Source organism: Halichoerus grypus, chromosome 12 (genome assembly GCF_964656455.1).
Source record: "Halichoerus grypus chromosome 12, mHalGry1.hap1.1, whole genome shotgun sequence".
Lineage (NCBI taxonomy): Eukaryota > Metazoa > Chordata > Mammalia > Carnivora > Phocidae > Halichoerus > Halichoerus grypus.
The window spans coordinates 40,330,790-40,344,388 of NC_135723.1; the positions used below are offsets into that span (position 1 = coordinate 40,330,790).

The 13,599-nt window shown below is 36.5% G+C and overlaps 2 long non-coding RNA genes across 2 annotated transcripts in view; one reads left to right on the plus strand and one right to left on the minus strand.

The window, feature by feature from the left end:
• The window catches only part of LOC118526020 (uncharacterized), a 186,298-nt gene that overhangs the window by 91,948 nt on the left and 80,751 nt on the right, over positions 1-13,599 (plus strand). The window lies entirely within an intron of this gene.
• The window catches only part of LOC144379663 (uncharacterized), a 48,673-nt gene continuing 43,716 nt past the window's right edge, over positions 8,643-13,599 (minus strand). The window contains exon 3 of the long non-coding RNA XR_013442991.1: positions 8,643-8,857. This is a non-coding gene — a long non-coding RNA (uncharacterized LOC144379663). The remainder of the gene's footprint in view (positions 8,858-13,599) is intronic.

Genomic DNA, 13,599 nt, shown 5'->3' on the forward strand with positions numbered 1-13,599 from the left:
TGTATTAAAATATAAATATATACTTTCTAATTACAATCCAGCTTTTGAGAAACTTTGCAGTGGATACTGTGATGTACCCCCCCTAAATCACCTTCCAGGACTGAAGGTTCATTCACCCAGCTGCCAGGAGTGTTGCTTCCTGATGACTCACAGCTGTGTCCCTTTTCAGGCATTTTCCCCCACAAAAGGATGCTGCCTTACCCTAGGCCATGTCCCCTCCCTTGGGGCAGCCACCTGTGCTGACTGGTCAACTTAGAGGGTATTAAGTCTGACCTCCCTACCTCAGTTGAGGATATCTTTCAAGGATTGGCTCAGTGAAAAAAAAATACACAATTTCCCACAAGAGTATCTGCAAAGGCCATTACATACCAGAATGACGAAAGTCAGAGATAAATTGTTTTACTGGAAAGTCAATAACTCACAGAGAAGGAGCTTTAGGAGACTAGTATTAGGTGAATAACTCTGTTTGGGTGGGGGTATTTATTTGTTTATTTTTTTATCTCATGGCACAAAGTTGACTTCCCTGTAACTGCGTTATGTATGTTGGAGGCTTCATCTAATTACAAGAGTAAATTGCCACTCTTGCTTGAGTAAATTTTCCTTTACTACCGAGTTACAACTGGACGCAGACAACTTGTTTGTACTTCAACCTGGGTAGTTTATATCCCAGTGTTTTACTTTCGTGTGCCTTATATAGTGGTTGTGATGGTTAATTTTATGTCAACTTGACTGCACCATGGGGTGCCCAGATAAAACATTATTTCCAGGTGTGTCTGTGAGAGTGTTTCCAGATGAGATAGCATTTGAATTGGTGGACTCAGTAAAGTAGACTCCCCTCTCCAGTGTGGTTGGGCATCATCCAATCCACTGAGAGCCTGAATAGAATGGAAGGCAGAGGAAGGAGGAATTTGTCTTTTTCCTTCCTGCATGCTTGGGTTAGGACATTGATCTTCTGCCCTTGCACTGGGATTTACACCATTGGCTCCCCTGGTTCTGCCTTTCCTTTAGACTAGGACTGGAATTACAACACCAGCTTTCAAGGTTCTCCAGCTTGCAGCTAGCAGATCATGGGACTTCTCAGCCTCTCTGGTCATGTGAGCCAATTCCTTATAACAAATCTCTCTCTCTCTCTTTCTCTCTCTCTCTCTCTCTATTTATATATATATCCTAAGGAAATATTATAAAAATGCATATCTCCTATTGATTCTGTTTCTTTGAGAACCCTGACAAATATAGTGGTCTGCACTTGACCCTCATGACAACTTTCGGAAGTAGCTAAATGGTTATTGATGTGCCCATTTTACAGATAAAGGAGCAGTTTAAGGACAATAAAGAAACAATCATTCATCACCAGTTCATTATAAAACTGGAACTTAAACTGAAGTCTCTGATACCTAGAATAGGTGTATCCTTTCAGGCATTTTTTTTTCATTAAGTCCCACATAGGAAGATTGAAGTTGCTTCCTTTTTATAATATTTCTTCCATTTCATCAAAACCAATAGTTATCCAAGTAGGAACTTGCATCCAAGTCATACCATTTTAAGGACCCTTTTATGCACTTACCTCCATTGGGGAATGAAAAGAAAGATGCTTCTTGAGCAGGGGCTACATCTTCTTACAAGGTTTATAATGGATTCAGGACATTTGGGTCATATCTACATGATCAAATGTTTTCTCTACTAAAAGCAATCAGAGAGTGTATGTGTGTATGTATGTGTATGTATGTGTGTATGTGTGTGTGTGTGTGTCCAAAATGGCTAAACTCCTCCTGACTTCCCTTCCCATTTCTGAAACTGAAAAGCTCTTGCTCACAACTCTGAGGGTCTACAGGCTGCAGGGCATGCAGCAGCATTGAGAGGTATGCCCAAAAGGACTGTGCCAGATCAGTGTGAGATATGCTGCCCCAGGGCCCCAGCCCCTGTGGAATCTAGGCAGACTACAATGTGAGTATCTTTCCTCCTTTTGAACATGCATCTGACAATGATCTTTCATTGTAATAATTGCTGAGGAAGTAACCAAGGTGTGGCTGTAGAACAATCAGTTCTTTTTAAAATTGTAAAACTACTCTAAGGAAGCCTTAATTTTGGTCCTTAAAATTAAATTTAAAAAAAATGTGGTTTCAAAAAGGCCTTTGTTGTGTACATACTCTGTACCTCTCCTCTTCTGTTAGCCTGCCAGCAACTGTCTAGACCTATGAGGTAGGAGTTCCTGTACAGTTGGTAAGTTTTAGCCATGACTGGAGAATTCTACAGCTGACCATTTAATGTTGTATTTTATTTTGTTTAGGGTATATCTGGTAGAGCTTAACCCAGATTTAATTTTTAACTATTAAATGCCCTGCTGACAGAGACCAGTGAAAGCATAATCCTAATCTTTTATTTGGAATCCCAGGCTGAGGATGTATCTATACCTGCATCAGTGCCTTCAAATATCTGGAGGTGCATGAAGGTACAGTCCCTTTCCAGAAAGAAAATATTTCAACCATCCAGTCTCAAGTGCACAAAGGGCCCAAAGGACAGTGTAAAACCTCTCATCAGTTTATCTTTTGGTTCATATCAAGTTGGCCTCAGAGAGGCTCCCAGATACCCCATCCTCCTTGGTCTTGTTCCCTCTTCCTTTTCCAACACTTGAGCCTTGACCCATAATTGGTCCATACTCCTTGTATGCTTCCTACAGCTGCCTCACATACTCAAGACCATGGAGGCCAGCATTTTTGATAAATTCATGGAGGGGGTTGATAATACCACATAGTGTGAGGTCAGTGGTCTGGAAACTTCAAATTGCTCAGAGTGAAGGATTTAGAGATGAACCATTTTGATGGGCTATCATAGGGATCACATCCATGAATTATGGTACTAAGTCACTCCTCCTCACAGAGATGGATGTGGGCATGGGTGAAGGTATAAAAGGACATCCTGCCACATTTTTCTTTTTCACTGAAGTATAATTGATGTACAGTATCCCATCAAGTATACATCATAGTGATTTGATATTTTTATACATTACAAAATGATCCCCATGTAAGTCTAGTTACCATCTGTCACATGCAAGGCTATTACAATATTATTGACTATATTCCCTTTATACATTACATACCCATGACTTATTTATTTTATAACTGGAAGTTTGTACCTATTAATCCCCTTCCCATTTCTCACTTACTCCCATCTCTCCCCGTTTAGCAACCAACAGTTTGTTTCCTATATCTATGAGTCTCTTTCTGTTTTGCTCATGTTTTTTAGGATTCTACATATAAGTGAAATCAAACAATATTTGTGTATTTCTGTCCGATTTATTTCCCTTAACATAATACCCTCTAGGTTCATCCATGTTGTCGCAAATAGCAAGTTTTCATTCTTTTCTATGGCTGAGTAATATTCCATTGTGTCTGTGAGTGTGTGTGTGTGTGTGTGTGTGTGTGTGTGTGTGTGTATCATATCTTCTTTATCCATTCATCTATCAAGGAATATGTAGGTTACTTCCATATCTGACTATTGTAAATATGCAGCAATGACATAGAGGTGCATGTTCAAATTGCTGTTTTTGGATAAGTACCCTGAAGTAGAATTGCTGGATTGTATGGTTGTTCTATTTTATTTTTATCTTTTTCAGGAACCTCCATACTATTTCCCATAGTGGTTGCATCAATTTACATGGCCACCAAGAGTGTGTAACGTTTTCTCCCTGTTTTTGTTAACACTTGTTATCTGTTATCCTTTTGATAATGGCCAATCTGAGGTGATATCTCATTGTGGTTTTGATTTGCATTTCCCTGATGATTAATGATGTTGAGCATCTTTTCATGTGCCTGTTGGCCATTTGTATGTCTTCTTTGGAAAAATGTCCATTCAAGTCCTCTGCCCATTTTTTAATCAGGTTGGTTGTTTTTTTGATATTAAGTTGTATAAGTTCTTTATATATTTTGGCTATTAACCACTTACTGATGTATGACTTGCAAATATTTTCTCCCATTCAGTAGGTTGCTTTTTCATTTTGTTGATGATTTCCTTCTCTGTGCAAAAGATTTTTAGTTTGATATAATCCCATTTGTTTATTTTAGCCTTGCCTGAGGAGACTGGTCCAAAAAATATTGCTAAGACTAATATCAAAGAGCTTTTTTACCTATGTTTTTTTTCAGGAAGTTTTATGGTTTTAGGTCTTGACCCATTTTGAATTTATTTTTTATACATGGTGTAAGATAGTAGTTCAGTTTCATTCTTTCGCATGTAGCTGTCCAGTTTTCTGAGCACTACTTATTGAAGAGACTGTCTTTTCCATTGTATATTCTTGCCTCCTTTGTCATGGATTAATTGACCATATAAGCATGGGTTTATTTCTGGGCTGTCTATTCTGTTGATCTATATATCTACTTTTGTGCCAGTACCAGGCTGTTTTGATTACTATAGCTTTGTAGTATAGTTTGAAATTAGGGAGTGATACCGCCACCTTTGTTGTTATTTCTCAAGGTTGCTTTTGCTATTTGGGAGTTTTTGTAGTTCCATATAAACTTTAGGATTCTTTTTTCTAGTTCTGTGAAAAATGCCATTGGTATTCTGATGGAGACTGCACTGAATCTGTAGATTGCTTTGAGCAGTATGGACATTTTTACAATATGAATTATTCTAATCCGTGAGCATAGAATATATTTCCATTTATCTGAGTCTTCTTGAATTTTTTTCACCAATGTTTTATGGTTTTCAGAATACAGTTCTTTAACATCCTTGGTTAAATTTATTCCTAAGCATTTTATTCTTATTGATCCAATTATAAATGGGACTGTTTTCTTAATTTCTTTTCCTGAAAACTCATTGTTAGCATTTAGAAATGCAACTGATTTCTGTATGTTAATTTTGTATCCTGAATTCATTTATTAGTTCTAACAGTTTTTTGGTGAAATCTTTAGCATTTTCTATATATAGTATCATGTCATCCACAAATAGAGATAGTTTTACTTTTTCTTTTCCAATTTGGATGACTTTTATTTCTTTTTCTTGCCTAATTGCTGTAGCTAGGATTTCCAGTGCTGTGTTGAATAAAAGTGGTGAGATTGGGTATCCTTGTCTTGTTCCTGATCTTAGAGGAAAAGTTTTCAGGTTTTCACTGTTGATAAGATGTTAGCTGTGGGTTTGTCATCTATCGCCTTTATTATGTTGAGGCAGTTTCCTTCTATACCCACTTTGTTGAGAGTTTTTATCATACATGGACATTGAATTTTGTCAAATGCTTTTTGTGCATCTGTTGAGATGATCATATGATTTTTATCCTTTGTTTTGTTAATGTAGGGTAGCATATTGATTGATTTTCAGATGTTGAACATCTTTGCATCCCTAGACTAAATCTCTCTTGATCACAGTATATGATTCTTTTAATGCATTTAATGCATTTTTAATTTAATGCATATGATTCATTTTAATGCAAATTCAATAATACATTATATTCAACTATACTAATCTTTTGTTGAGAATTTTTGCATCTACATTCATCAGGGATTTTGTCCTGTAATTTTCTTTTTTTTGTTGTGTCTTTGTCTGACTTTGGTATCAAGGTAGTGCCAGCATTGAAGTATTCCTTCCTCTTCAACTTTCTGGAATAATTTGAGGATAGGTACTAACTCTTCTTTAAATGTTAGGTAGAATTCACCTGTGAAGTGGTCTTGTCTAGGACTTTTGTTTTTTGAGATTTTTAAAATTACTGATTCAGTTTCATTACTGATAACTGGTCTATTCAGATCTTCTATTTCTTCATGATTCAGTCTTGGGAGATTGTGTTTTCTTGGAATGTATCCATTTCCAATTTGTTGTTGTATAATTGTTTGTAGTAATGTATTTTTGTGGTGTCAGTTGTAACATCTCCTCTTCCATTTCTGATTTTATTTAGGCCCTCTTTTTTCTTTCTTTCTTTTTTTTTTTTTTGATGACTCTGGCTAGAGGTTTATTGGTTTTGTTTATTTTTTCAAAGAACCAGCTTTTTGTTTCATTGATTTTTTCTATTGTTTTTTTAAGTCTCTATTTCATATATTTCTGCTCTGATCTTTATTATTATCTTCCTTCTACTGACTTCAGGCTTTGTTCTTTTTTTCTAGTTCCTTTAGGTATAAAATTAGATTATTTGAGATTTTTCTTATTTGTTGAGGTAGGCCTGTATTGCTATGAACTTCCCTATTAGAACTGCTTTTGCTGCATTCCATAGATTTTGAAAAGTTGTGTTTCCATTTTTATTTGTCTCAAGGTATTTTAAAAATTTTTTTGTTGACCCTTTGGTTGTTTGTTTTTTGGTTTATAGTAGCAGACTAACTTACTGGCAATTCCTGATCTAACCTTAAATTAAGTTTTCAACTTCCAGCGGAAGAAATGGAGCAGGGGAGTGGGCTGACAACAAAATATAAACTGAGAGTAAAACCGGATGCCAGAGAAACAGCAAATCAGGTCATCTGCATTCTGAAAAATCAGGAGTTGACCTAATTTTTCAGTTTATTCAGCATTTTCCAACACGGACTTTATTGTTTTTACAAAAGGTAATAGAGAAAAAGGAGAGCAATCATCAAACATGTTGAAAGTCTGCATAAATAGCAAGCACATGAATGTAAGTAAGAATTCTCTGGGGTCCTGCACCAACTGCTGCCCAAACTGGACATCTTTCCCCTCTGCCTAATGCAGTTTTCAGTCAAAATACACCTGCTTTCAAAGAACCAGGTGTTTGACAAGAAGAGTTCATCTTTTATTATACCCCAAGGAAGGTCTGTACTATGTCTTTTCAGACAGGAACTCAAGAGGGAAGTCCCACAACCTCAACATGGAAGGATCTACTGGATACCCAGGAACCTGTCTCCACAACCCCAGCAGGTTGAAATTAACAATCCATTTTAATAATTTTAACATATTTAGATAGCAAGATCCTGAATAACATTTGACACAAGTAGTACAACTGGCCCTAGAGATTCTAGATATTTTGGGAAATTTGTTTTCATCTTTCTGGAATCAGCATAAACATTTTGCCCATTAAAAGAAGATATGCCAAATTGAAAAAGAGGATATGCCTTTTTAAAAAAAAATCTCATTTTGGGGGGCAGAATATCCATGACTTCTGAATAAAGAAATAACCATTCTCATTCTAGACTAAATGCTACAGGTCATTTTACTTGTAGTGAACATTCCTCACATTTCCCAGAGATCACAAAAGAAAATTAAAAACATTACAAATGTTGTATGGTTGCTTTATGAATTAGTTCTTTAATGTTTAAAAGCAAGTACAACAGATAAGCTTCATGGTAGTGCATTTTTTTCCTCTACAGGACCAATGAAGTGGTATTTTTAATTCAGCTCTGGACTTTCTCCAGGAAATCACTAATAATTACTAATTGTATTTTTGTAAGTTAATGAAAGGATGCAGGATTTTTTCAATGCCTCCTTTCACTTGTGTAATTAATGATATTGCTTTTTTACATGATTGAGTAAAGCTACAATACAGAGACATGAATTAACTGAGAAAGCTTCTTTGTGCAGTCTTAGAAAAATTAAGTATAAATCTTAGTCATACAATTGTCTTAAAAGAAACTATTTATTCCTTCATCATCTTTTTCCCCATTTTTTTGCTGCTTAGATTTTTAATAAACACTAGCAGAAAAAAGAACCATTTAGTGATGTCCTAAACACAGTTTTGCATTTATTTATGGATGATCATATTTGCAAAAATATATTAATGGGATTTTCTTAGGAAGCCTTTTCACAGTGTTGAATATAATTGGATGTCAATAAGAGTAAACCACCCAGAGTATATTTTCTGATGCCTCCAAGGTTTCCAAATTGCAAATTTAGATAGCTTCTTAAATTTATGAAGTCATATTATTCAATAAAATCTCCAGTTATTTTATTGGATTGAATGGAAGTTTATTTGGGGAAGAACCTCCTAGGAATAATAAGAAAAAAAAACTCATGTTTTGCCTAAGAAGGTATTGGTTTCCCTTTAAAACTCTCCAGATTACTAGGAGGACATCATCATGAAAGCACATACATAGTTTCACTTACAGTGGTGTGTGTTTTGGAACATCTTACATTAAAGACTTACAGAAACTTGACCATGCATTAGACTCTTTTCTCTCCATGCAAGCTCCCTATATTTTCCTGTATTCTTTCTTTTGTCCTATCTTCCTTCCTTCCTACATCCTTCCCTCCCTCCATTCTTTGCTCTCACTTTCTTTTTTATCCCTTCTTTCTTTCCTCCTTTGCTTTCTTACTATTACTGTTATTGTAGTTATTATTATTTGCTTCATTTTTCACAGAAGAGAAATTTTTCAGTCCTTGAAGAGAGCTTAAAACCAGGTATTTATTCCCAGTTTGGGCATGAAGAAGGGACTCATCACCAGATATTTCAAAACAGCCACACATTCAGCCTGTGATTGGAATGTTTGGGTTGGGGGCTGATAGCAGGAGCAGTGCAGTAACCCAAAAACAACTAAGGAGGTACCAAGCGGTACATGTTAATTGAATATCAGGTACTCAGGGCCACAATCAGGTATCAGGTGAGAGGAGCAAATTCAAAGCATTGTACTATTACTAATACTAGCAAATTCAAAGCATTATACTACTACTAATACTAGCAAATACTTAAATAGTACATACTGTGTGCCAGGCACATAGTTTATATATTCATATTCCTTACAACAGTCCAATAAGGTAAGTACAATTATTATGTCCATTTTACAGATTGGGAAATGGAGGCACAGATGGGATAAGTAACTTGTCCAAGATCACACATTATTATAAAGATTTAAACCCAGTCATCTTGTCTTCAAAATCCATCTTCTTAGCCACTATAATATTCTGTCTCTCTGCTGATCGGTTTCTTCCAGTTCAGTATCTTTTAATGAGATCACTCACAGTTAGTGTTATTTACCCATTGACATTTTGAAGGAACTGTGTTATATGCCATGACTAGGCAGTACATGTTGTGACATAGCATTATTCCTACCCAACTACTAGGCCACTCTATTCCAAGAAAGCAAGTCTGGCCATTCATGCTCTATCCATCTTTCTATCCATCCATCTAGATCTGAGATCCCCAGGATTCTCGCTCTAGGACTCCTCCCAGCAACATTTTTATACAGGTGAAATCTGGTTAGGATGGACATTGAAGGCAAAGGCAGCCTTAAAGGGGAAAAAGGCAACCAAGAGGGAAAGATTTCTGCAAAGAGAATTATGCAACCTGAGAAAAGTGGAAATAAAGCAGGAGTGTATCATGGTTAAGAATGCTGACTTTGGAATCCAGACAGACCTGGATTTAAATCCTGCTTCTGCTACTTCATTGCTGGGAGACCACAGGCAAAGTACTTAATTCTGAGCCTGTCTTCTCAGCTCTCAAATGGGAGTAATTATACATATCTTGCAGGATTATTGTGAGAATTAAATGAAGCAATATCTGTCAAGTTCTTTGTAGCCTAATGCCAGGCATGAGGTACTTAATAAACAAGACATTCATACACATGGATCTGAACAGGTATGGAGTGGTAAGTAGCCCTCAAATTTCTGTGTGGGAAGAAATATTTCTGTGACTAAAAGTATTCATTGCTCTTTGCCTATAGAGATGTTAAGTTTTAAAATAATTTTTTAAATTAGCAACCTCTTACTCAGTTTTCAAGAATTCATACATATTTTTGAGGTTCCTTTTGAGAAGAAGCAATGCCCATCACTATGCAGAAGACACATACACACATATGTGCACACACACTCACACATAACATTGGGACAAACCCTTTTGTGGCTTGGACCTCTTGCCAAGAAATATAAACAGCAGAATGGATGAAAAACACTGGAGGTGAAAGCTGTGCCTGATGTCCCAACCCACAGCCAATGCTCAAGCACTTATGTTTGATACACACTTCAGTTAAGGCAGTAAACAAACTGCACAGCCCAAGAATAATTTTGGATTATTTATTTCTACAAACACATTCCCACTGGGTTCCTACTGATTGTGAATTAATTTCACTCGGGTATTTCTCAAGGGGAATGTTTTATGAAATTATCATATGCAAATAGCTTGTGGCATATTTTCCCTTTTATTTATTTATTTATTATCTGCACCAGTTATTTTATGGAGTGCTTCTTCAGCAGCCCATCAAAACTTGCTTTTCAGTCATTAGGCGCAAAATATAGACTTCTATACTTGGGGTTGGTTCACAAATCTTGGAACTAGATGACTAATTTTCTTATTTCAGAATCTGAGAATCCAAAAGTATTTTGGATTTTTTTTGCATATTTATTTATGCCTGGTGACTCAGACAGGTACAGGGGAAAAGTCATCACGTGGAATAAATTGCAGTATTGTTAATCTCAACATGCAAAGTTATTCTATGATACCTAATTTCAATCTGTTATGCCTAATTAAAGTGGTGATAAAATGAGAAGTAGAGGATCTGAATTTTAAATAAATTTTAAAATATATCAGAATTTTTAAAGAACTTAGGGGTGGAAAACTTCTAAGTAAAATAAACCATCATGCTTAAAATAATCTTTAGACTCTCCTTTTTATGTGATTGGAAGACCACCCTTCAGAATGCTCAAACTGGACAGTCTCACAATGGACCAAGAAGTTGGTCTCTTTTAAGGATAACTAGTAGGACTCATGCTCCATGTTGCCTGGGGAGGTCTAAAAGATGCATTTGATACTCTGTCTTGTGAGTTTTGGAAAGCCTAGGGCTTAGTCAATTCTAAATTCAAATTTTATGCCAAGATGCTCAAATGCTTCCTGGTAAAAACTTTTGCTTCTTTCAGATTCAAATTTGTAAGTGGCCAGGCTGTGTCAACTCATGCGCCTACTGAGAACAGTAGTTCTTGGGTTAATCAGAATTCAAGCTAGTGACAATATCTTTTGTCAGAACATTTCCATAAATAAAAATCTAAATGTGAAGAATGTTATTCATCAAGATACTAACAGTTCATTAGTAAACAAATACATCTATGTAAAATGAGTCTGGTTTCTATGGATATTCTAAGGAAACCCAGAATCACATGTTTATTTGGTAAATAGCAACACATCCCAGGGAGTCTCTATCTATTCTTGATAGTGCCTTGATCTAAAACAGGTTTACCACTACTAGACTTTGTCCTCAAGTTACATGGCAGCTTAATTTGCCTTTATATGCTCATGAGCTAAAAGACATGATAGAAAAGGATGTCTGGTAAAGAAAAAGGGCACCAAACCACTATTCCTCCAGTGTCTTGGGGATCCTAAAGGTGAGCTAAGCCTAGGCTATGCTGAGGGAGGTCTTGTGTTTGCTTCAGTACAGTAGCTCATCTGGAAATTCTAGCCTGAGCAGAAGCCCTTTGTTCTGGGGGCTATATAAGAAATTTCAGTTTTCTCTAAATGGAATAGATGTGGCTCAGAATCAGACACTCAAAACTACTGCCAGTTTTCTTTCTGGCCTCCCCTACCTGCTATGGAGGCCACATGACACCGAGTGGAGGTGAAGAAATGCATTTTTCAGAAAAGTAGAAAGATTCTCCTAATAGGGAAGGTACAGGCACTTTAGATTCTCAAAAGTGGGAGAACCCAAGACTAGATGAAGTCCTAACTGGAATAATTAAGGTGAACAGCTAATTAGAGGCTTTTGAAGACTGAGTGGATGGAGGAAATGAGAAATAAAGGTGAAGCAAGCCAAAATGGCAAGCCTTCTTGACAAATTGCTGCCTAAAGCCAAGAGGCCTGACGTTCTGCCAAAGACAACAAAGACTGGAAGGTTTTAGACACTGAGAAGGGTTTCAGAATTATTACATTTTAGGCTTAAGAAGGAAGGCCCAAAGTCTAGTGATAGAGTATATTTAACCCATCTTTAAATGCTTACAATCTTTAATATTGTCCTTTAATATGATTGCCTCTTCATCCATTAGGCTATTAGGATAAGTCATTCCAGGTATTTATTTCTTTAACCAAATATCTTTAGAATCTTTCCTTTTTGTGTGATTGGCAGGCCACTCTTCAGAATGCTCAAACTGGTCAGTCTCATAATGGACCAAGAAGTTGGTCTCTTAAGGATAACTCTGTTTTAAAGGTAACTAGTAGGACTCAATGCTCCATGTTGCCTGGGGAGATGTGGTATATATATATACAAATAGAATACTACTCACGCAAAAAAAAAAGAATGAAGTCTTTCATTTATCACAACGTGGATGTACTTTGAGGGTATTGTGGTGAGGGAAATAAATCAGAGAAAGACAAATACCACATGATTTCATTTATAAGTGAAATCTAAAAACAAAACCCAGACTTATAGATACAGAGAACAGATGGGTGGTTGCTAGAGGGGAGGATATTGACCTGTTGGGGGTGGGGGGTTGGGAGGAGGCTGAACTGGGAAAGAGGATCAAGAAGTACAAACTTCAAGTTATAAAATAAATAAGTCATGGGGACATAATGTACAGATGAGGAATATAGTCGGTAATAGTGCATTAGCTTTGTATGGTGGAAAGAAACGATGTTAAGCATGAGGACACCTGTAATGTGAGTTTTTCTGCTGATCCCCACATAGTAGTAGGTTTACTTTTAGGACCATTGATTGAAAGCATGTATAATGATAAAGAGCTGTTGTGAATTCAGGAATGTTTTGATAATAGCATGCTATGACAATGTTTACAGCAGCTTTATTCACAATAGGCAGAAGCTGGAAACAACCTAAGTGTTCATCAATAGATGAACAGATAAACTGCGATATAGACAAACAATGGAACATTAGTTAGCTTTAAAAAGGAAGAAAACTCTGATGCATGCTACAACATGGATGAACTTTGAAGACATTATGCTAAGTGAAATAAGCCAGTCACAGAAAGGCAAATCCTTCATAATTCCACTTATATGAGGTTATATGCAATAGTCAATTCATAGAGCCAGAAAGTAGAATGGTGGTTTCCTGGAGCTAGGGAGAGGGAGGAATGGGGAGTTATTATTTAATGAGTACAGAGTTTTAGTTTGGGAAGATTAACAAGTTCTGGAGATGGAAGGATGGTGGTAATGGATGCACAACATTGGTGAATGTGCTTAATGCCACTGACCTGTAACTTAAAATGATTAAAATGGGGCATCTGGGTGGTGCAGTCGGTTAAGTGTCCAACTCTTGATTTCGGCTTTGGTCATGATCTCAGGGTTGTGAGATTGAGTTTTGCATCGGACTCCATGCTCAGCGGGGAGCCTGCTTGAGATGCTCTCTCTCCTTCTCCCTCTGCCCCTCCCCCTGCTCACACTAAATAAATAAATAAATAAATAAATAAATAAATAAATAAATAAATAAATCTTAAAAAATGAAATGGTTAAAATGGCAAATTTTGTGGGTATTTTACCACACACACAAAAAAATTATATCCTATCACAGTAGCATCTCAAAAAAACCAACCAAAAAATCAAAACTGTATTTATTCAATCACAGTCATACTAACTTGGCTATTCTTGGGAAAGTCCCACTAATTGCTATGTATAGCCATGAGGTAAGGCACCATTATTCATTAGGCAGGGGCCTCTTGAACTGGAACATTGAGATCAGGAAAAACTGTCAAAACTTTATAACCAAGTATTCCTGCACCTCCTCAGTAGTAAAGACCATACATGCATGTCCC